Source organism: Hippopotamus amphibius, chromosome 7 (assembly GCF_030028045.1).
Source record: "Hippopotamus amphibius kiboko isolate mHipAmp2 chromosome 7, mHipAmp2.hap2, whole genome shotgun sequence".
NCBI classification, from domain to species: domain Eukaryota; kingdom Metazoa; phylum Chordata; class Mammalia; order Artiodactyla; family Hippopotamidae; genus Hippopotamus; species Hippopotamus amphibius.
In genome coordinates this window covers 99460804-99471815 of record NC_080192.1, presented here as the reverse complement: position 1 = coordinate 99471815, position 11012 = coordinate 99460804, and the positions used below count along the sequence as shown (strand labels likewise).

The 11012-nt window shown below is 39.4% G+C and overlaps 1 pseudogene; it reads right to left on the bottom strand.

The window, feature by feature from the left end:
- Window positions 1-10083: 10083 nt before the first annotated feature.
- On the bottom strand, window positions 10084-10673 carry LOC130857818 (DNA polymerase epsilon subunit 3-like; annotated as a pseudogene).
- Between the last annotated feature and the right edge of the window lie 339 nt (window positions 10674-11012).

Below are 11012 nucleotides of genomic sequence, written 5' to 3'. Positions count from 1 at the left end.
TCTTCTGGGGCCTGGGCCTGGCATCAGAAGATGCCATCTCAAACCCAAATGTGTCTTTTTTAGTGTTCAGGGCCTAATGCTACTTCCTACATCTCATTAATCCATCCTGTTCTACCCCAAAACATCTTCCTCCATAAATCATCCATATATCCTCCTAGGCCTAAATCAAATACCACCTGCTGCTCCTCTAACTAAATTAAATTAATTAAAGTGTTGCAGTTAAAGTTTCTGGGCCATTGTCTGAATATGGAAGGCCACAAACAGTTGCTAGTTTCCAATTCTCTGGAAGATACAGAGGATTGGACCACTCGGTCTTTGTTTCATCTTTCTTCTATTTAAATGGAAAGGCTAGAAAACTAAAACTATTTTCCCAGTTTCTCTTGCAGCTAGAGTTCAACATGAATTAAGTTCAGTCAAATTTATACCTGTGAGATTTAGAAGGATGGAAGAGGTGAAGGCCCTGAAAACACCAGGCATTGCTTATCAATTTTTGAGTTTCCTGAATATGTTGACAGGCAATGATGTGTTTACAGTGGCACCTCCTTAATCCCAGTTCCCTTTTTAGCTCTACTGGCAGCTTTAGAGGGTGCAGATGCTCTAGAGATCCCAAGTCATTCTGAGAGATATTCCTGAATGTTCAATCTAGAACCTGACCTTTGACTCTCCTACTATTTTTCCTGTATTAAATTCTGCTTAAAATATTTTGATTATCTGTATTAAACTCTGCTTAAAATATTTTGATTATCTTCTCTTTCCTTATTGATATAAATTCTGATACAAACAGCTATAGCAGTTTGGAAACTCATTTGTAAGACAATGATAATATACTGCTGTATGCTATAGTTAATCACACATTGTCTATGCGTTTTCTTGCCTTTGATGCTGTAAGTCCATCAGCATCTACCACACCTACCACATAGGACAGAGCCAAAAACACAAAGCAGGATAGCCATAAAAATGGATAAAATGACTATTCAGGTCTCAAAACGGTCCCAGGCAATATGAAAATTACCTAAACTGTTTACTGCTTGTCCTTCTTGTGGACTGTTCGTCCTCTACTCTTCAACCAACCATTAGATGGGGGAACTAAATATTCTGACACATCATACCATTTCCAGTTTGCCGATATGTTCCTTATTAATATGCTTTATTAAGGTTAGGGATGGGTGGAGGGAGGAGAAGACTTGGTTTGGTATATACTTATGAGTTTCTATTATCCCTGAGATCTTTATTCCAATGACCACAGTTACCTGAGAATGGGATTTCATATACCAGTTTGTTGGTGGAAAATCCTTTATGCTGATATGAAATAGGTAAACAAGAATCAGGCTGGTACTTTGATATTAGTGCCAACACATGAAGTAATAAAATGATGCCAAAGGACTTTATTGTTGTTGACTATTTCTGCAAGTCATTGTAATTTCTGTAATTAACATATTTGTATTTGTAAAATATAAACCGGAACTAATAGGAGATCATAAGCTTGAGTTTCGTAAGCTGCTTCTACCCACAAGCCTTGGAAATTTTGAGACGTTCTAGCTATTTTATGTTGTAGTTATTATCCTCTTCAGGCTTCAACTCACAAATATCGAATTCATTTTTGGTTTTGTTTCCCAATTTGCAAATTATCTTGCTCTTAATCATTATCAACTAGCAAAGAAATCAGCGAAATCTTTTTGTTAGCATTAATTTTCTTTCCCCTGTATTACATAATTCCTTGTCTGTTCCAAGTACTTGCCTAAGATATGAAAAAATAATGAACGTTGAGAAAGTTAGAAACAACCAGTACACCAATTCATTACTGAAGACCAGTCCAAGTCTAAAACAAAAACAAGAAACACCACGGTGTATAAAAATGCCACTCCTCAGTCCTGTATGTGGTTTTCAAAATGTATGACCAAGAAATAGTTTTCATTCCCCTCCATTCCTCTACCTCCCACTTAGTCCCACTCTGCAGAAGTCCACATACCATTATATTCCAACACTTAAACAGCCACCTGGCAAAGATATATTTGGTCTTTCCCCAAATGCCCATACGTCCATGTCATGCAGATGCAAATGGTACAGGAAGAAGGTGTGTAATGCAGTAAATGCCTGGACAGTCTAAGTGTGTGGACATGTGCTCTAGATGACATCATTACTTAATTGGGTTCTCCTTTAGCTCAGGCCTAATTGCTTGACTTTGTCCTTTAGTGAGGGTCTTACTGAAATGCACAAGTGCTGTATCCTTTCATTAGTGAGAAGCTACCATATTTATAATTAGGAAACAACAAAGCATCAGAAGGAGGCAACCATTTCCAGTTGCCTTGTGTTTCTCTCAGAAAAGGGGCTGAGCCCATCAAAAAGAAGCCAGATTTTTAACCAAGGGGGTCCTCACCCTACAGACCAATGAAGTACACATTTCAATCCTTCATTCATTCTTTTACTTCCTGCATGCTAACCATGGGGATTATTAAGATGAAGAAGTATAGTTTCAGCCTTCAAGAGCTCACAGTCTCCTGGGGGAAACAGACACATCAATACATCTGCCCTGTTCAGTGATACTTCCTGCCTCACAGGCACCCATAGTGCACTCTGGGAGAATCGAGCAGGTGCAACTGGAAGACGAGCCTTGAACATGTTCTCAGTAAATATGGGAACTTCTCTCAAAATGTGTTGCAGTGGCAGTGGAGGACAAGTTGATGTCATTATATTCCTTTTAGAGAGAGGGAAAAAAATAAAGCCCTGAGATTCAGAAAAAATAAAAATTAAAAAAAAATAAAAAAACTGGAAGTAAACTTTTCCACAGCCACAGAGCTGAGATTAGAACCATTTCTGAAGGCACAGTGACTCAGCCCAACAAAATAGATGTGCTGTTCCAGCATTGCTTGGCAAAAAGCCCTCCTTGCCATGAGTAGAAAAGATGCTACATCTTGTTTCATATTCAAAATATGTTATGTAACCCAGTTGGAATTCACTGAAACTATGTTCTCATTTCATTCTAGACCCTTTAAGGACACCTGGAAGCGAATTGTGGCCAATGGACTACCTGTTTTTGTATTTGGTGTTTCCTTTCCAAGGGCAGCTCTTCCTCTCTTGACTCCCCATTTGTGTTAAGGTGGCTACCATTTCCTCCTATCAAAAGCAAAGGCTCAGAATCAACTGTGAGGCTTTTCTTTATTCCTCCTACTCCTATCTACTCATAACCTAAGGTTTACTCATTCTTTCTGAGTGTCACACAACCAGAAATACACTTAACTACTTTTCTAACTCCTGTGTCACCATTCACATAATATCCTGACTCTGCCAATGGCATCCCACCTACCTGCCCATCTACAAGCTTTCCTGATTTACAGTCTGATCTGTCTTCCTACATTTTTCCTGTCATCAATTAATCACCCACCTGATGCCAAAATCTTAAACTCTCTCTTCTTCCTAAAAGAAAATAATCTTAGCCCAATCCCTACCAGCTTTCCAGGCTCACATTCACTGGTCCCCTTCCCAATTCCTGACCCAGTCATTTCCTCTTTCTTGTCCATATCCAGCTGGACTTTCCACAGTTCCATTGTGAATCATGCCACTGGCCTTTTCCTGGATTACTTTACATCTACCTTTCCATATCCCTCTCTTTGACTCCGCCTCAGCCTCTTGAAATCTTTTGTGATTGCTCCAGCTAATCACATTTTTCTTCTACTCTGAACTCTCAAATACCTTATAAGCCATACTCTTAAGTTGGACCTCACCTTAGCAGGTGTGGTTGGGAAATACTGTCTCTTTACACCTATGTGTCAAATATTCCCAAGTATTTATTGAGGGCTTAATACATGCCAGTCATTGTGAGGAATGTCTTACTTATATTATCTTAATAAAATCTTGCAAAAATCTCATGAGTCAGTATCCCATTTTCAGATGAGAAAACCAAGGTCCAGATGAAACAGATAAATCCCTGCAGGACTTAGAGCCAAACAGCTAGTTAGCATTCAGTCTGGACTGGGAGTTCAGGTCTGTCAGATGGAAGCTCTATGCAGTCTCCCTTGTGATTTAATACTGAAAGCTCTTTGATTAAAAAAAGAAAAAAATAAATAAAACAAACCACTATGCCTAGGACCTCTTTAGAACTCACCAGCAGTTAACATAGAGCAAATCCTTAATGGATATATATTAATTAATTGTTTCATTTTAAGGGTGCTCTGCAACCTCAATTTTAAGAGAAAGAATAACAATGGAGTTTAAACCAACTACGGGCTCTAAATGTCCAGCTACATTTAGGGTCTGCAGAAGCACACACCCGTATTCACTCCTACAAGAAGCGTAAGAATGCAAATTTGTCCATTGTTGGGAGAGGGAAGATCTTAGAAACCACTCCTATGGGCAACGAGAAGCCTCAATGTGTGTCTGCCAGCCCTTTCCCCGCAGCCATTAGATTTAAGGTTAGGGTGCTGGCACATGTCCTTCAGTCTATGCTTTGGCATAGAGGATAGTGACACCAAGACTGCGAACTTATGTAGAAGAGCACTTTGCAAATTGGTTCTCTGTAAAAACCTGCCATTTTCTCCAATGTAATTAAGCCATCCCACATGGCCCCAGTGAGAAGCAGGGACCTATTGTGTGGTGGTCATTTTGCCAGAGAGGAGTGGGGAATCCCTGTTGAGACAAACCTCCTTCATATGTAGAAAACTCTTCACTATCCCAGATTAGAAATAGGAGCATCAGGCACCTGAGGTTCCTCAAAACACTGAAGAGAGATATGACTTGCTTGGAGTTCGAAAAGTTCATGTCTGCACAGCCAGTGATTAAGGAAATTTTCCGTAAACCTTAGAGGTTCTGTGAAGATTCTGGCTACTAAGAATGTCAGTCTCTGTGATGAAAGATAACTAGAGTCACGTTAAAGATAATGTTTGCATCTTCACTGTGTGGGTGAAAGAAGCTATACCCCACTAGAGTTAGCTAATATTATGCAGGCTTTGAAAAGAGATGTTTTCGTGACTAGGATAACCTAGGGAGACTAAAAAGTCTGATTTGAAGAAAAGCCTCTGGTAAAATTAGAACCTGTTTCTATGCTTATTCATGGAAAATAGAAAGTAATGAAAATTGAAAGAGTGGCAGAGGAATCTTGCAAAAATCTTGACAAGATGGCAATCTAGGATTCAATAGAGCTGATTTTTGTCTTTCTCTGTGGTTTCATCAAATTTTTCTCACCCTTTCCATTTCTTTTTCTTTCTGTCTCTCTCAAATAGAGACACATTTCTTAGTACATTCATTATATGCATGAAAGCAGTATTTTCAGAGAGTGCACGTAAGCTTTTAAAGAAGAGACTCTTGCATTGAACAACAGGGAGACTATCTCATCAACAACCCACCAACAAACAGTTACTATCTGGTGCAAACTCTTAATTCAAGGTGCAGAATAAGGGTCTACAGAGAGGGGAAGTGGTTGATTTTAGGCAAGCTTCAAAGACCTAGCCTGGCAGATGGCATTTGTCTGGGTATCATGATTTAGAAATGGTCTATTATATCCAGAGCCAGGTATAGAACCTAGACACCAGCATGTTTAACATGGGCGGCTAAGAGGGGACTCAAGTCAGAGCACAAAGCCAGACTGAAGCGTGTTACCCACAGAGGACAGTTAATATTAATGACAGGAGACATGGAATTAACCAATTTGAATCAGCACAGCAATCATTAATTGATTCAATATAATGGGTGCCTTACTCTTTGTGCTTCACAGGCTTCAGAGTGTAAATACAGGCTAGACCAGACTCAGTAGGCCAAACCAGACTCTAAAGTCAAAACTGGGGGTACCAAAGAAAAAAATCAAGAGAGAAAAGTGAGCTTCAGGAGTCTTAATCCCAGGACCCTCAGAAAAACATCTGTAGGTTGCTGTTGAATCAACCACACTATTAAGTGGTCTGCTTATTTCAGAGGATCAATATCTGATCCCTGGGCAGATTTAGGACAGGCCAGGGTTCAGTCTGATTCTGCAAGCTAGGAGCAACCCAGGTCACTGAGGACTTTTCCTCGTGTTGCCCAGTTTAGCATAAGAGAAGAAATAGTATCATGGAAATGCGTGGGACTTCTCACAGTGGTGTTGTAGGGGGTAGTGGTAATTATAAACATGAAGCATCTAGTAGAGTGCCTGTTGAATAGTAAAGTATGCAGATATTCCAAATATGCATGGATATCGAAGGAAGACCTGCTTTATGTTAGCCCCTTGGGTCCCTATTTTAGCCTCCATCCCCAATTCTTCATTTTGCACTTATGCTACATGGCTTTTGTTTTGTAAAAACACATATATGGCTTTGCATGTGAGGTTAGATAATATATTTCAGTTAATGTTTTATTCCTTTCATGGTCATAAATGTGCTAAGAAGCGCAGGTCCTGATGAAATGCTTGTTTTCTGGAAGTCTTAATGTTCCAATTACTTCTTTCTCCACTCTCAGGGTAGTTTGTGAGAGTATCCTGTTTCTCAGGTGGTCTGAGGCTTGGACATACTCTCCTTGAGCCCATCTGATGACTTCTCACACAGCCTGGGTGTCCTGTGCATGAGCCCATGGCAGCTGTAACAGATCCTGGAATTCTGTCACAGCCCAGGTTTTCTTGGCCACAGTGTAAGCAGCTGTGTGTTCTTCTAAAGGAAAAGAGTAGTGCATTGTCATTGTTACTTACAGGTGTTATATTTTCCTCCTATGGGCTACCATGCAACCTTTTGCCTAGAAGCACCTCTTTGAGTCACAGTATCCTCATCTGTAAAACTGGCAAAATAGCAGCTTCCTAATAAGATTTTTTTCAGACTCACAAATATATATATAGGTTGTTTTTAAAAATCAAGGGATCCAAGGGTGCCAAGACCATTAAATGGGGAAAGGATAGTTTTCAACAAATGGTGCTGGGAAGACTGAATATCCACATGAAAAGGAATGAACTTGGACCCTTATCTAACACCATATACAAAAACTAACTCAAAATGGATCAAAAACAAAAATGTAAGACCAAAAACTATACAATTCTTAGAAGAAAATATGGGGCAAAATTTCATGACATCATTGAATTTGGCAATTATTTCTTGATTATGGTACCAAAAACACAGGCAATGAAAGAAAAATAGACAAACCGAATTTCATAAAAATTTTAAAATTTTGTACATCAAACACACTAGCAGCAGAATAAAAATTAAACCCACAGAGTAGAAGAAAAAAATTGCAAACCATATGTCTGATGAAGATTACCATCCAGAATATACATAGAATTCCTAAAACTCAACAACAAAAAACACAATCCAATTCATAAATGAGCAAAGGACTCAAATAGACATTTCTTCAAAAAAGACATATAAATGGCCAATAAGCATATGAAAAGATCCTCAACATAGCTAATCATTAGGAAATGCAAATCAAAACTACAAGATACCAAATCACATTAATATGGCTACTATCAAAAAACAGGAAAAAACCAAGTGTTGGCCAGGATGTGAAAAAATTGGAACCCTTGGACACTGTTGGTGGGAATGTAAAATAGTATAGTTATTGTGAAAAAAAGTATAGCAGTTCCTCAAAAAATTAAAAATAGAATTACCATAAGATCTAGCAATTTCACTTCTGGGTCTACACCCAGGGTGTAAGCAGGGTCTTGAAGAGATATTTGCACACTCATGTTCATAGCTAAGATATGGAAGCAATTGAAGTCTCCATCAATAGAAGAATGAATAAGCAAAATGTGGTATGTACATGTAATTGAATATTATTCAATCTTAAAAAAGGAAAGAAATTCTGACATATGCTTCAACATGGAAGAAATTTGGGGACATGCTAAGTGAAATAAGCCAGTCACAAAAAAGACAAATCTGCATGTTTCCATTCTTATATGAGGTATTTATACAGAAAGAAGAATGCTGGTTGCCAGGGTTTGGGAGGAGGAAGAGATGGGAAGTTATTGTTCAACAGATAGGGAGTTTCAGTTTTACAAGATGAAAAGAATTCTGGAGATGGATGGTGGTGATGGTTGCACAACATTACGAATGTGCTTAACACCACTGAACTGTACACTTAAAAATTGTTAAGACGGCAAATTTTGTCTTACCACAATAAAAAAAAAAAAATTAAGCCCAAGGGATCCATGCAGTAGAAAGCCACCTCACTCAGAATAATCTGGAGACTTGGGGTTGACAGGATGCATGAGGTTGAGTCTTGGAACTGTGTAGAAGAACCAGAGTCCCTTGGTCTCCAGTGGCTACTTGAATGACCATTGTCCTATGTCTCATGTTACCTAGAAAACCAGAGACTTGCAGCATTTTTGGCTCTGTGGAAGGTATGCAATTAGCATACAACATGGCTCTTGTCCTCAAGAAGGTCATAGTTCAGTTGAGGAGAGAAAATCATACTTTCTTTCTTAGTTCCCTTCAGCTCTTCTGTCTTATTTAGCTGCCTTAAAGAAAGTCTTATGCCTTGCAAACTTTGACCTGTTTTTCATAGGAAGAAGCCTGCAGATCACTGGTAGCGACTATTACTCTTGGTAAAATTTCTCAATTAATGGAGGAAAATTTAGAGTGTAAAGTAAAACAAATCCCAAGTTAAACTGGGAGCCCCAAAGCCAGCCTGTGTAAAAGCTCATCCTTTAGGGCTGAGTTCTCAGTCTTTTGGACTGACTCACCAAAATGGTCTTGTCATAAAGTGAGGCATCTTCCTTTTTCCAGTAATTAACTTTTTTAACAAGAATGTTTTTTATTTATACAAAGCATTATAATTTTCTCAATATTCTTCACTCATTTATCAACAAACTTTCCACTGTATTCATTTAACAAATTAACAGTGTCAAACTACACTTCACTACCTTTCAACTTCCAAGCACTCCACTTAGAGACTAACAAAAAAGTGCTTGGAGCATCAAATGGAAGGAGAAGAAAACTAGGAAAGGTCAACAGAGATACTTCAGAAGCAGTTAAAGGGGATGGGTTAGGGGAGGCATTAGATTCCTGAGCACCAACAGATTTCCCTCATGGTTCGAAAAGGTTTACAAAATCATTTCTAAAAGACATGAGATTAGAACTAGGGAATCAGAGGAGCCCTCACTTTGGGATATTAAGCAGGTCATCCAAGTTCCTAGGTTGGCAAAAGTGAGAAAAAGAGGGACAGAGAAAGTGGGAATGGGGAGCGGAGGAGAGGCAGAACAGAGACAGGAGTTGAGAAGCACAGAGGGAGAAAGTTGTGCCTAGAAGGAATAAAGTTTGGAACTTGTCATCAATTGGAAGAATGAAAAGCCATAGTCACAAGTCTGGGAGATGGACTACAAGAAGGGAAAGCCTGGAATTTTAAACCTTCCAGGAGGTGATGACAAATCCTGAAGCTGTGGCAGGCAGTAAGGTGCATTTAAGACTAAACCATCTGTTTTATAAGAGTAAGACACTGGCAACCTTGTTTGACTAATTCTACTCTGTTAACTTAAAAGCATTATGTGCCTAGAATGTAGCCACCAAAGCAAGTTATATGCCTACAGACAATACAGAAAGGCTCCAAGCCAGGTGGGTCTGTAGAAACTAAAATTCAATTAATGTTACTGTTAAGTGAGGAGACAACAGAACAGATTTCATTATTCTCTTGAACCCTTTCAGTAGTTTCCCAAAGCTAAGCCATTCTGAGCACTTGCTATCAGCTAGTATTGCCAAATACTGTACAAACAGGCTGACCATGATCAAACCCCAATTACTCCTGAGCCTTAACTGCCTCTGTGATTTGGAACACAGTCAGCAGCATGGAAGTTATTATTACTTTTTGGGGGGCAGGGAGGGAAATGGGGATCAACAACTGCTTAACTATGTGTGTAAGTTAACAAGAGCGATCAAATTGACCAATTAAATTAGCCGTTCAGAATCCCTCTTGCCAAAAAGTTATAACCTTGAGACTGATTAAGCAAAACAGGATTCTGCTACTCAGATGCTCTGAGTCTGGAAAGCGCATATTTTGATGATAATTCTGATGATAATTCAGTCTTTATTTCGATCTTCTAAGGCTCTTCTGCCTAAGACTACTCTGCCCAGTAGGAAAAAGCTTCACAAAAACATGTACCACATTTCAGAGTGGTACCTTCCAAGGTGCGTCTCCTCGTCTTCTTCAGTTGCCCACCTCCCCCTCTTCCTTCTGCTCTTCTTCCTGCAGCCTTTCCTCATCTTCAGCACTGTCCTCATACCTACTTGTCTTGCTCTTCCGAGTCTGTTTTCTTTTTGTCTTCGTCTTTTCCTTTTGCTCTGAAGCTTCCCTTTTGCCTTTCTGCTCCCTCCTATAAGCTTCCAGAGCTGCTGCTGCTTTTTTTTTTTAATCTCTTTATTGGAATATAATTGCTTTACACTGTTGTGCCAGTTTCTGCTGTACAACAAAGTGAATCAGCTGTATTTATACATAAATCCGCATATCCCCTCCCTCCCGTGACTCCCTCCCATAGAGCTTCTTTTAACAGGGTAACAAACTGCTGAAACTCCATCTCTCCCATGGCGGAGAGCACGTGGCTGGCATTCATTGTCTTGTGTTTCCCTTTTATCACGAAGTTATTGGCACAGGATGTGGCATACAGCACGAAGACACTGGAGGTACAGGAGATGGCGCTCCAGGCCTCCTTGGAGGTGTTGACACCATATTTGCACCTTCTTGATGATCCTGGTGATGATGGCATTGGGCAGGTTTAGGTCCTTGGGCCTCTCCACCATTGTAGCGGCCCAGGCCCACACCTGTGACCAATAATTAACTTTTAAAATCTTCCATTTTTTTCCCTTGTTTTTTTTTTTTTGTTGTTGTTGTTGTTTTTTTTGTTTTGTTTTGTTTTTACTACTTAAAACCCTGATCTCCAAACCTTTGTTGAGGCTCTGGAAAAACTGAGGTCGATAATTTAGGGATCCCGTGTCTAGCGCATCTTTCTTTCCTTTGATTCTCCCTTACTCTAAATAAGAAGCAGGAAATTTACCTGTAGGAAAGCCAGCACCAAGAACATTGCTGTGCGATCTTCTCTTTGCATCCTTTAAAAGAAGGGACTTCACAACATCATATAT